We start from the raw sequence: 14,498 nt of genomic DNA, 5'->3' as shown, positions 1-14,498 counted from the left end.
TTCACAATTTCCCTTGCCTTATGTTATAGCACTGTTCAGTAGCTCAGTTGTGGTGCATAAAAATGAATGAAATATAATTTTAAGACATTTCAGTAAAGTTAAGAAAACACAAGGTACTGCCCATTACAGCCACTACACAACAGACACCAGTCTGCACATTACAATGGCCCATTTTAGCATGCAGGGTGGTGTGAATGTACCCTCAATCTGAACATCCTGTTAGCTAGACATACTCAAATGAGAATTACTTTACATATAATTTGGATCATCATTTGTGCACAGTTTGCAAGTCAACAAACTCCAAATGATCTCAGTTGCAAGTGGAGCCTGGTGGAATGAGTCACCTTAATTCTATTATATCCTAAACTGGTAATAAATCTTTACATAAGCTCACTGAAACGACATGCTTCAGTTGACAAACAATGATGAAGAAAATCCCCCCATATAAACTGTACCTCTTTAGTTGCAACCCTCACTCCTCCAGAGCCCTCTAAAGTACACAAAGCACATAAAATTTCTCATGTCCAGGAGGCAGGGTGTGGGATCTGGCATCACACACTTCACTGTACAGAGCTGAGTGTAATCTGAGATCAGAGAGGGGGGAATGGACATGTACCCCTCCACAATGCCTCACTGGGAAACATGCGCATTGTCATCCCAGTGAGGCTGTCAATCACCTCTTTGTGTGCAAGGGGCTACACACTGGGGATTATTTACTAAAACTGGAGAGTTCAAAATCTGGTGCAGCTCTGCACAGAAACCAGTTTCCAGGTTTTATTGCCACAGCTTAATTGAAAAAGCTAAAGTTAGAAGCTGACTGGTTACCATGCACGGCTGCACCAGATTCTGAGTGCACCAGATTCCGAGTGCACCAGCTTCAGCCGCTTGCCCTTCCGAGGATTTACAAGCCTTCCTGAACAGGACATTTTTTGCGTTACAGCACTGCATTACTTTAACTGACAATTGCGCGGTCATGCAACGCTGCAGCCAAAATAAATTTACGTCCTTTTTCCCATTAATTGAGCTTTCTTTCGGTGGTATTTGATCACCTGCGCATTTTTTGCGCTATAAAAAGAAAATAAGACCGACAATTTTGAGACAAAAACTATTTTTGACGTTTTGCTATTAAACATGTCCAGTAAAGGAATGAGGGGGAGGAGCCTGAGCATGGCGGTGTTGGAGAGAGCGGAGTAGACTCTCTCCATTAGCCTTCCCCCTCCACACTTTCCCCCAAAGGTGTCCCGCTGGCTGCTGCGATTGTTCGCCGAAGACTTACCCGTGTAAGAGGGGGTCTTGGCGGCGGAGGGAAGCCTGTGCGGGTATGCAGGAGGAGCCGTGTGTCGCCTGGCAGTGAACCTGGATGGAGTGTCGGGTTGCCAGGCGATGAAGAGAAGCAGCGTGACCACGTGGCAGCCGCGGAGGAGTGTTGGGAAGGAAAAAGCCGGCCGGCGTCCTAAGGAGCCGGGGAAATGCTGGCTTGGAAGAAAAGCACCCTGCCTGCTACCTGTAAACGAGAGCAGGTAAAGGACGAGAGAGAGACCCGGAGGAATCCCCCCAAAGAGTGAATAAGGACAGGAGAGGACTCGGAACAGCGGATAACATAGTTGAAGCCGCCTCACTGAAAAAGCTGCAAGAAGGAGGGTGAGTGAGAGTGGCTGGACCGTATATTGACCCTGTATATTGACTCTTAATGTTGAATCTGGGGAGGAATATATAGAGAAAAAGGGGGATTCCTAAGGGGACAGAAGAAACTTGAATTTTCCAAAGGGACTAATCATAGCACATACCCCAGAGCTTAAAGAAGAGGAAATGGACTTATAGGAAATATTAAGAGCAAAAACAGTAAAGGAACTGGTCCCAAGCACCCCCAAGCTGGAACGATTAGGAAATATACGTCCCAGGGAAATGTGACCCCAGAAAGATCTCAGGGGGTATGTGAAAGGGGCATAATGCAAACCAGTTTGGATAATAGCGTCAGGTCTTCTGTGGAAATGGCTAATAGCCAACAAACATCGGAGGGAACATTGCTAAGAGAAAATGAAGGAGAACTACAAATCCCAAATAAAAAGGAGATGGCAGAAATGTTTAAACATTTGGAAAAATCCATTAAACAAGAGATGGGGATCATTTGGAATGATTTGGGACAATTGCTATCCAGAGCAGAAGAAACGGAAGAAAAAATTAAAAAGCATGCCCAAGCTATTTCAGAATTAAAAAATCGGATAATGGAGATGAGGAAAGAACAAAAATTGTTGCTATATATGTTGGAGATACAAGGAAATAGGCATAGGAGAAATAACCTTAGGATAAAAGGAGTCCCGGAGCTCACACAAGGAGAAGATCTAAGAGGGACAATGTGTAAAATTTTAAACTCCATTATGGATAAACCTAGTACTGAGATATTTGAATTGGATAATGTTTATAGAATAGGAAGGTTCCAACGGGATCGGGTGGAAGAGAGACCAAGAGATGTAGTTGTACAATTCCATAAATATGAGACAAAGAAGAGGTATGTAAGAAGATAAAAGGAAGAACCAGTATAACACATGGAGGAAAAAATATACAAGTTTTTGCAAACCTGACAGTTGAGACATTGTGGAGAAAGAGATCGCTGAAACCACTACTAGAACAGATGAAAAAACAGAATATACAATATAGATGGGGTAGCTCGGCGTGCTTAATTGGATGGAAGAATGGAGTTACTGCATTTCTGAGATTCCCTGATGAACTGAGAGACTTTTGTGATAAACTTAATATCCAGAGAATAGAGATTCCAGGATGGGAGGAGGAAGAAGGAGGGATATGTGCTATGGGAAAAGAGGATTGGCAGCTAGTTAGGAGAAACAGAGAAAAGATAGGGGGACATTGGGGGAAACGGGGGTACATGGGCAGAGCTCAACCCCAGGGCCGGAATCAAACGTGGCATTAGGGCCACAACTGATTAGAAGGCAAATAGCAGGCATAGTAGGGAGGAGGATGGGAATGGGAGGAGGGAGGGTTGAGGTGGTGGGAATGGGGGGGGTTGAGGAGGTTATTGGGAGGGGGGTGGGGGGGAATGGTTTGGGAAATGAATAGCGGGGTAGTAAGGGGGTGGGTATTGGGAGGGGGGAGGGGAGTGGGATGGGAAGGGAGTAACAGGGGAGGGTGGGTAGGAGGGAACGGGGAGGGGGTATTAAAGTTAACACTCTGCATAAGGAAGGGAAGTATAAGGGAATTGAGGGTGGAAAAGAGGAAACTGAGGAGAAAAAAAGAGATACAAGAAGTATGGAAGATTTACGGTTTATAACATATAATGTAAATGGGTTCAATTGTCCTGGGAAGAGATTTAAGCTATTCAAAGAGTTGCAACATCGAGAAGCTTTGGTGGTCTTTTTTCAGGAGACACATCTTGAGATTAAGTCAAATATTAAGTTGAATTCTAGAAACTACCCAACATGGTTTTACGCAGATTCCCCAATAAAGAGAGCTAAGGGAGTAGCAATAGGGTTTGCAAAAAACATAAGGCTGGAGCTGGAGGAGAGAGAAATAGATCCTGAGGGGACATTTTTGTTTTTGAGAGGTAGATTGCAAGAGATGGAATGTACAATTGCGAATATTTATTGCCCAAATAAGAGACCGGAGTTATATTTGAAACGTGTCTTGAGAAAACTGATGGCCTTTAAAAATGGATGTTTGATAGTGGCAGGGGACTTGAATTTCTGTATGGATCCACAGATAGATACGACCTCTTCTGCGCAGTGAGAGGGAGGTAGGTCTATGAGAATTTTAAAGAAGGTGATGCATGAGTGCCAACTGGTGGATATTTGGAGAATAATACATGGAAAAGAGAGAGACTATACCTTCTTCTCGAATGCACACGAGATGTACTCGAGATTGGACTATATATTGGTTGATCATCAACTTATAGAGATGGTGGCTAAAGTAGAAATAGAGGAAATGTCTCTCTCAGACCATACCCCTGTTACATTGAAACTAGGGTGGGGGAGGCGGTCGACAGGTGGTATAGGATGGAAGCTGAATGAGGCTCTTCTCCTGGATCAGGAGATGAATCAGTAGATTAAGGAAGAGATTGAAAGATTTTTTCAGGAGAATGAGACAGGGGAAGTGTCTGTGGCTACAGTATAGGAGTCCCATAAGGCCTACATAAGAGGTATAATGATCGCGTGAGGGGCAAAAAAGAAAAGGGAAAGAAGAGAGAAACTTACTGGGCTGTTAAAAGAAATATTTGACCTGGAGTAGATACATAAAAATAGAATAACAAAAAAGATAAGACAGAAGGTAACAAAAAAGAAAGCAGAACTAGAGATACTGATGGAAGAGGAGAGGAGAAGAGTTTTTAATAAAGTGGCAAGTGAGAGGTATAGATGGGGAGATAGACCAGGAAAATATTTAATGAGAGCCTTGAGGAAAAAGAAAAACAGGAATTATATAGAAAAAATAAGAAACCCCAAGGGAGAAATGGTTTATTCTACTAAAGAGATCGTCAAGGTGTTTAAGGAATATTATAGCAAGCTGTATAATATTACTTCCCAGGATTCAGTAAATAAAAGTGGAAATGCGAGTAGAGAAAAAAGAAGGGTATATCTAAAAAACGCAGGACTATCGAAGTTAAGTGAAGATCAACTGATCTAGAAATTACGCAGGAAGAAATAAAAATAGCATTAAGAAGTACCATGACGGGGAAAAGCCCAGGCCCAGATGATTATACTGTAGGTACTATAAAAAATATAATGAATTGTTAATACCTAAATTGAAGAAATATATGAACGCCCTGGGTGGGGAGATGGAGATGAGGCGAGAATCTTTACAGGCTCATGTGGTGCTTATTCAAAAGGAAGGGAAGGATGCTTCTCAGTGCTCTAACTATAGACCAATCTCACTTTTGAACATAGACACTAAGTTATATGCAAAGGTTTTAGCAAATAGGTTGAAACATTTAATGCCAGAATGGATCCAGGGGGACCAGGTGGGATTTGTACCAGGGAGGGAGGGTAGAGACAATGGGTTGAGAACTTTGTTGCTTATCCAGAAAGCTAGGAAGGGGAAAACTCCGGTGGTGGTGCTTTCAATCGATGCTGAAAAGGCATTCGATAGAGTAGATTGGAGCTTCATGATGGACACTCTGGAGACTCTAGGATTGGGAGTTAGAATGAGAGAGTGGATAGGAAAATTGTATAGAGAGCCCTGGTTATTTTGGTTAATGGAGAGAGGTCAGAACCTATTGGGATGTCAAATGGAACAAGACAGGGATGCCCACTGTCCCAATTGTTGTATGTATTGTCCTTGGAACCTTTACTGGCAACAATTAGGAAAAATATGGACATAAAAGGAATACAGATAGGAGGAATGGAACATAAACAGCCTTTGCGGACGACCTGTTGTTCTATGTGGGAAATCCTAGGATAACACTCCCAAGTTTAATGAAGAGCTTATCGGGATTATGGGGAGCTATCAAATTTGAAAATTAACCCAACAAAAACTGAGATCTTAAATGTAAATCTTCCAAAGAGTTAAAAAGAAAAGATATAAAAAGAATTCCCTTTTATATGGAAAGATAGAGAGAAAATATCTAAGGGTTAAACTCACTGCTTCATATAAGAACTTGTATAAATCAAATTATATCTCACTTTTAAATGAGATTAAGGAGGAACTAAAGAAATTGGGAGGAGGTAACCCGTCTTGGATAGGGCGCATAAATCTGATAAAAATGGTAATTGTACCTAAAATCCTATATAAATTCCAGATGATCCCAATTGAACTTCCGGAGGCTTTTGTCAAGGTAATTAAAAAGATGTTAAGATATATATGGAAAAATAAAAAACCTAGAATATCTTATGATTTGTTGAGTAGAAATAAAGAGAAGGGAGGATTGGGAGTGCCAGATTTTAAGAGGTATTATAGAGCAGTAGTTCTAGCAAGAATTTATGACTGGACACACAATCCAGAGGGGAAAAGGTGGGTCAAAATTGAAAATGAATTAAGCAGAGTTAACTTGAGTAAAATCATATGGTACCAGCACAATATAGAGGATTAAAAGATACCACGAGTGTTTATACATTAAATGTTTTAAAGGTTTGGGATAAACTGCACAAGCTTATGAAATGGGATTTTAATTCACAATTAATGTCACTGAGGAACACGGAGTATTTCCCTCCAGGTAGGGAGGAGAGCACAGGAAAATGGTTTAAAAAGGAGGATATTCAACTGAGGGATATTATGGAAGGGCAGGAATTGAGAACACTTAAGGAGTTGAAAAATGACAAAAGGGAACTTTTCATTAAGTTACATGAGTGGAGATATCACCAATTAAAACACTTTGTCGGGAGTCTTCCTAAACCATTGAGATTGAGAAAGGATTGGAATTTGTTTGAGAGGTTGTTGAAATCACGTGGAGATGAGAAACGGGGCACGACAAAAGTTTATAAGATTCTCACTGAATTAGACACACACACAAAGCCAATGTACATAGTAAAATGGGAAAGGGATTTGGGAATAGAGATAGATGAAGACAAACAGAGAAAAATATGTAGACTAACACATGAGAATGTAAGCATGAGAGAGGTGGAGGTAAACTATAAGTGTTTAACAAGATGGCACATTGCACCGAACGTTGAATACAAGATGAGTGGGGAAAATATACCAGAGTGTTGGCGGGGGTGTGGAAAGATAGGTACGTTATATCACATATGGTGGGAGTGCCCAAAGATTCAAGGTTTTTGGGAGACAATGGTTAATTTAATTGGGATAATCTCTAGGATAAAGATAGGATTGGATCCAGAGTTGTATCTATTACATAGTACAGAGCTTTCAGTAAACAAATACAAGGATTCGGGTATATGGTACTATCTGAATGCGGCAAAGGGGCTGATACCTACATTTTGGCATAGCTCAGAGGTGCCGAGAGAAAAGGATTGGGTAGAAAGAGTGAACCAGATATGTAGGATGGAGAAACTGTATTATATGCAAGAAGACAAGATGGGGTTATATTACAGGAGGTGGGGAAAATGGGAAGATTTTGTGCCCAAGGTGAAATATATGAAGCAGTAGAGAGGGATATGTGAAAGTCCCCCTTACTTAGGAAAAGATGTAATGGAAAAATGCAGAGTGGGTGGTTTTATTATTAGGAGGGGGCAGGTTTCAGGGTGGGTGGGGGTATTAGGTGGTGGGGGGTAATGGGAAATAAAGATAGAAAGGGATATAACTGATGGTTTTGTATGTTATATGAGAGTATTGATGAAATATGTATTTTATATGAATAATGAATAAATATTTAAATAAAATAAAAAAAAAAAACATATCCAGTAAAAAAATTTAAAAAATCAAATTTCGTCATACTTTTATGCCAAGATGTATTCTGCTACATCATTGATAAAAAAAAATCCCAATACGTGTAAATTAATTGGTTTCCGTCAACGATATAGCGTTTACAAATGGCAGTATATATATACTGGGATTTTTTTTTTCAATTTTCACTAGTAATGGCGGTGATCAGCGACTTTTAGCGGGACTGCGGCAGACATTCTGACATTGGGGGGAACTGACTTGGTGTCACTGATATCCCCAGTGACACTAGTACAGTGATCAGTGCTAAAAAAAAAAAAAAGCACTAAGACTGTACTAATGGCACTGGGCAGGAAGGGGTTAAAATGAGGGGCGATCAAAGGGTTAACTGTGTGCTGGGAGTGTTTTATTATTAGGGGGAGGTATGTGTGTAATTCACTATAATCACTCCGCTGTGGATGTCTGTGCTGTGCACAGCCATCCAAAGCAGTGTGCACAAGCTGAAAGGGAGGAGAACTTTTAGTAAACAAAACAGTTCTCCTCTCTGTTGGAGATCCTCGGAATCCAGGTTCCTGGATTGTCAATATGGGTTTGGCAGGGTAAAGAAGGAACAAGACATATGGTTGGAAGTACAATTTGATTTTTATTTATAAGAGTAAAAAAGATAGCTGTTTTTTTTTTACGTTTACTGCAAAACACCAATAAAACCCCAATGGCAGCTGGGAAGCTGAGAGCACTTCTGGCATGAAATTGTTGGTCTGAGTTAAAAGAATATTTTCTCTTTCTTTTATTCTTGCGTCCTTTCAGCCTCTAGTTTCTGCAAGGATAAAGAAGTAAAAGAGCTGAGACCAAGGACCAGCAGGACAGCTGACCATTTTATTAGTGGTATTGCTAGGAACCACAGTGCTATCGTGACTACTTCTTAGATAAAAGTGAGCAATGTGCTATTTTGTCTTCTAAGAAAAATCATTTAGAGGGTTTATTGTACACACACCACAAAACATGTTTACCAAAATACCATTATTGCACAATAACTAACAGATGTCATTGGATATATCTAGTAGAAGTATATTAACCACTTGTCGTCGACCCTATAGCAGAAATACTGCTATAGGGTGACACAGGTGCGCAAAATCACTTATATATACATGAATTTGCAGTCCTGGGTAGGGAGCGCCCTTCCCACGCCGCTATTCACAGCCTCGGCTGTCAATCACCAAGTAATACCGACAAGGGGAGAGAACTCTATGTAAAAATAACATTTCTCTCCCCTGTCAGCTCCTGCACACTACTTTGTATGGCTCTGCATAGCAGAGCCATATAATGTACTGTGCTTACAAAGAAGGACACACACAGCACATAATGGGAAACAGCACACTGCTAACCCTTTGATCGCCCCAGATGTTAACCCCTTCCTGCCCAGTGCCATTAGTATAGTGTCAGTGCTTTTTATTAGCACTGATCACTGTAAAGGTGTCACTGGGGATGTCAGTGACACCAAGTTAGTTCCCCCCAGTGTCAGAATGCCCGACGTAATCCCGCTGTAAGTCGCTGATCGCCGCCATTATTAGTAAAAAAAAAAGTTAAAAAAATTCCAGTATATATACCGCCATTTGTAAACACTATAACTTTCACGTAAGCAAATACATTTACATGTATTGGGATTTTTTTTTTTAGCAAAGACGTAGCAAAATACATTTTGGCCTAAATTTATGACAAAATTTCATTTTTCTAATTTTTTCACTGGACATGTTTAATAGCAAAAAGTCAAAAATATAGTTTTTTTCTCTAAATTGTTGGTCTTTTTTTTTCTATAGCGCAAAAAAAAAAAAATACACAGGCAATCAAATACCATTGAAAGAAAACTCTATTAGTGGGAAAAAGGGCGTAAATTTCATTTAGGTGCAGTGTTGCATGACCATGCAATTGTCAGTTAAAGTAACGCAGCGCCGTATCACAAAAATTGGCCTGGTCAGCAAGGGGGGTAAATCCTCTAGAGGGCAAGTAGTTAATAAACATGAATGCTGCAATAAGTTTAACAACTGTTAGATCAATATACAATTATATTCAACATGCCTTGTATATTCTGTAGAAAAACTATGCAAAAGAAAAACAGCTACCTATAGCTGACGTAGCTATATTTTAAAAGACAGTGTAGCAATATGTAAAACTTTATGAAAGGATGCCAAAACAAGTTACAGAATCAGTATTACAAATTAGGCAATCAAAGCAGTGATTTAAAAGTCTGCATGGACTAAGTATCATTATGAAATTAAGATTCATAAATTATTCCAAGAAATCTGTACTGTGACATGCAACAATTTATAACTTTAGATTTTAAATTCAAAGTCGACTCGGTCAGCAAGTTCTGAAGGCTAGAGCCCAGATGGAATATTAGCGTAACACTAGAAATGATGAAGAGTATAATTGTAGCCACTGTAGACTATGTGGTTGCTATAGGGTCTAGCAGCACACAATGGTATAAAGCTGCATTCACACTTGAGCTGAGCATCTTTGATCGTTTTGCAGGCTCTTTTTTTAGTGTTTATACAGCCATTTCTTTTTTAGTTAATGAAAAGCTAGTTAGTAGGGAGAAATGGGCAATTTCATTTTTTGGGTAACTTTTTTGTAAGTGCTCCCAGGGACGGACTGACAACTCATGGGGCCCCAGGGCAATAGGGGATCATGGGGCCCCTGTGTCCTTGCCCAAACTCAAATAAGCCTATGAAAAAGGTACCAGGGGCATCTCATGGGGCCCCCTACTGACCCCGGGCCCTCGGGCAGTGCCCAAATTTCCAAATGGTCAGTCCGCCCCTGGATGATCCTATGAAAGTCTTTTGGGGCCAAAATCACTTAAAGCTTGTAGCGCAAAAGAAGTCTATGTATAGACATGTGCCGTCTTAAAGTGGAACTTCACTGCATCTGAGCACCACAAACTAAAAAAACACTATTTAATTTATTTTTAATATTCAAAGCAATCCCCCCATCCATCAGTGGCTTTATGTTTTATTTTGTAGAGAAATCACTTTGAACCCCCCCCCCCCCCAGTATTTCTGACTGTGGCCATCTTGAGTAAGGGCAGCTGATTAATAGAACATTTACTTCCTGGAATCCATCTGCCCTTGGCTCAAGTTTGCAGACAAGAAGATGTGCTTAGCTGAGAAAACCCCTCCTTCCCTCCTGAAAACTCCTGGCATGTATATTATCATTTGCCTAGGCCTGGAGACCAGGAAGTAACTAAGAAATGTAAAAAATGTTTAAAACAAGTAAATATGTTATACTTTCCTATCTATTTATTAATGCTAGCAGCATAAGGATAAAAATAGTCAATGTTGATTGAGAGACTGAAGTTTAACTTTAAAGTTATTCTTAATACTGTGAGTATTAGTACTGTCTGAGCTGGCTGATGCAGGGGTTAACTATTTCTTGCTGTGTTCTGTTTCCCCTGTGTATAACTCACTTCCCTTTGTGAGGTGATATATACAAGGTAGGACCAACTTTGTGGTGGAGTCCACCATTGTAGTAATGCAGTGAGGATCTGTTGTACTATTGTGATGGATTTGGTAAAATGTCTATTTCGTTTCCTATTGAATATATATATATACATTTTTTTATACACATCTTTTTACATATTTACTTTTATACTTTAATACTATTTCTTTCCACATATTTATAAATGTTTAGCATGAATATATATGTTGTGTGAATATTTTCTGCCTGCTGGGCTTTGTGGTACTTTAAGAAATCCTTGCTTAAGAAATATTTGCTCACAGAAACAGACCCCCTCCCATCGTGTGATTTGGAAGACAAAAGAATGTTTTTCTCTTTTTAAGATAAGACTGAAGAAGATCACACCTATACCATGACGGAGATTGTTTTCGTGTAAAGTGACCAATCAAAGACTAATATAATGCTTATGCTGTTATCACGTGATGTTCGCATAATTTTTCATATATAAACTCACGGTTTCATTTCAATAAATTAGAGAGAAGTTTTCACAGACCAAACGTGTCAGTGTGAGTTTCTTCATGTGTGCACATTCCAAAAGCTGGCCAGCATCATAAATTAGGACAGGAACAGATAAGCACTGGACAATTAGGTCCACTACTAAATCATCTGGTGCCGAGAAACCCGGGAATTCCGAGTAATGAACCTGCAGCCAGCCGCCATGAAAAGGCGTTCGGTGTCAGTCAAACTGGACAGGCCGGAGATTGATCGCTTCTGGTGCATGGTAAGATATATTTTGCTATCTTACCATTGCTTATCCTGTCTTTGTTGTTGATTCATACCTGTGCCTAGTACGGCTGCTAAAGGTCACTAAAGGCAGGTAACCTTGCTTGCCCGGAGTTTATTTAAATATACCTGCATGTGCTTATCTGTTACCTGGGTCTCTGTTGTGTGTTTTTATGTATCAGTCTTGAGGTGGAAGAGGAGTGGACCTACTGAGGGTTTTGACACATAATTTCTCTGGGTGTGTGGTAACCTTGTGTGTTGACCACAACAGAGGAGGTGTCGGATATGCGTCACGGTAGTGTGACAGCGGGTGCCGTAACTGTTTGTGTGGGTTACGATGAGTTCCTCAGTGATCTGTACTCATAGCCCACCAAGATAGACTGCTATGTCATGTCCTACATGTGTGTCTGTAAGTTAATGTTTGCCGTTCATCACAGAAGGTTGGGGTTTGTTAAGGGTTAAGGAAAGTCTGGACAGCAGCCTGTGAAGTGTCTTAGATTTGTTAGGAAGGACCAGAGACAGAAGGAGATGGGTCAGAAGCTGATAAGACCCCTAGAAAGGAATGTTAGCACGTGACCTGGTTGCACAGAGGGAGGGGGAGCAGTATGTTAAGGGATTAGTTCAGTTAGAAAGTATGTGGAATCAAAGATAAGGAGGTATGAAAAAAAAAAAAAAGAGAAGAAAGATGTCTTAGTTGACAAACATGTGCTGAAGACAGCAAGAAGCTTGGTATAATGTAGCCAAAAGTTATCCACAAAGAGTAGTGGACAGAACAGGTATTGCTACAGGGGAAAAAAAAAAAAACTGTATATGTGTACCATTAATGTGTTAAATATTGAAAAGGATTACTGGCATGTCATATTGTGAAGGAAGTGAAGCAGTTAAAAAAGTTATCTAAAGTAGCGGAAAGTTTGTAAGCTGAAGGTCAGGACTGGCATAAATCATTGTAGGAACAGAGAGGAATGTTATGTGAAAAAGGTTTGCTGAACGTGACAGAAGCTTGGTAAAAAAAAAAACAAAAAACAAAAAAACTGCAAAAGCGTTGCATAAAGGATAGTTGGAAGAAATTCAATAAAATGGCGATTGTATAATGTATCATAAAAGTGAAAATGGAAGCCCTATGATGATAGAATTCAGGACAAAGGAGGGGAGGGACAGCCCTGCCCTTTTGTCTAACGCCTACTTTATTCCCATAACCCCAGCCCTGCCCAGTACACTTCCTGCTAGCAGCCATCTTGCTACACCTGTGTTGTCATTTCCTGCCCAGTACACTTCCTGATGGCAGCCATCTTGCTGCTCCTGCTTTGTCCCTTCCTGCCCAGCTAAGTACACTTCCTGGAGGCGGCCATATTGGTACACCAAATTAGACAACTGGAAGGCCAACGCCTCGAGTGAGCCGCCTCTACCCAGTGTGTCCGATCTTACAAGTCAATGGTACATTCTACGTAGCACCGGATGTGCTGAGCAGAATCCCAAGTTGTCTATGGTCCACAGGACCCGAAGATATTGGACGTTTAAAAGGTACCCCCAATTATGGTGGAACTGAAGCCTGGAGCTCCCCTACCCAGGAAACCACAGTACCCACTGAAACTAGCGCAATCCAAGGCCATTTTGAAGCAGGTCAAGTCCCTTGTGGCAAATGGTGCACTCGTACCTTGTACCTCTCCATGTAATACACTTTTGTTCCCAATAAGAAAAGAAGACACCCAAAGGAGAACCAGAGAAGTACAGGATGGTACAGGACCTCCGAGCAGTGAATGAAGCCACTGTCTTAGAGACACCTATCGTTCCAAATCCCCACACTTTACTCACAGGGGTATCTCCAACAGCAAAGTATTTCACCGTGGTGGACCTGGCAAATGCATTCTCCAGCGTTCCCTTGTATCCTCCCTGCAGCTACTTCTTCGCTTTTATCCATGAGGGGCAGCAATACACCTGGGCAGTTATGCCACAAGGGGGCAAAAAATTCCCTGAGCCAGTTTGCAAAAGCCATGACCACCATACTGGGCACGTAGCAAAAGGAACATTCGGCAGTGGTCCTTCTTCAATATGTGGATGACTTTTCCTCTGTGCTGATGACCTGCCCACGGCTGAAGAAGCCTCAGAGAGTTTACTATGTTATTTGGCACACCAAGGCTGTAAGGCTTCTAAACCGAAGTTGCAATGGTGCTCTACAACAGTCGTATTCTTGGGCCACTTGGAACAAGGCATCTTACGGAGGAAAGAGTTAAGGCCATCCAAAATCTGCCACTGCCGCTAGGCCAGAAGCCACTCCATGCCTTTCTTGGCCTCATATCCTACTGTAGGTCATGGATTCCTGATGCTTCTTGGTTTATGTAATTACTCTAGAATGCTCTCAAGTCTGAGCCCTTCCATCTGTCCGAAGAGGCCGCCTCCAACTTTTTGGCTCTAAAACGCTTACTTTCTTCAGCCCCAGCCCTGGTTCTACCAGACTACGAGAAACTTTTCAAACTGTTCGTGTCTGAACGCCAAGGCCATGCCACAGGAGTATTGGCCTAGTCCCATGGCGACCGCCTACGACCTGTAGGCTCCTACTCATGCCGTTTAGACCCAGTGGCTAGAGGAGCACCGTCATGTCTGCGTGCAGTTTTCGCTGCTCCAGCTCTGCTGGATAAGACCTCTGATATCGTACTGGGACATGAACTTGTTCTTCTGGCACCGTATGCCATTGCTGCCATTTTAAACCAAGTCCAACCTAAACATTTGTCCACAGCGAGGCATCTTAGACTACAGTGTTCCCTCCACCTTCCTGATAACGTCACTCTCCTACGTTGCCAAACCCTGAATCCGGCCACTCTCCTCCCAATTGCTGAGGGGGGTAATGAAGGTAATGCAGAAAGTGGAGAGGATGATGGAGCCACTGAGCCTCATAATTGTCTTGAAGTGATGAAAATGGAAATCTTCCATCTCCCCACAGTGAGTGAAACACCTCTGCAGGATCCAGACTTCACTTTCTTTGTTGA

Source organism: Staurois parvus, unplaced genomic scaffold, assembly GCF_062004578.1.
Source record: "Staurois parvus isolate SC_StPar_1 unplaced genomic scaffold, SC_StPar_1.0 ptg000199l, whole genome shotgun sequence".
Classification (NCBI taxonomy): Eukaryota; Metazoa; Chordata; class Amphibia; order Anura; family Ranidae; genus Staurois; species Staurois parvus.
Note: the sequence above shows the minus strand (reverse complement) of the source record.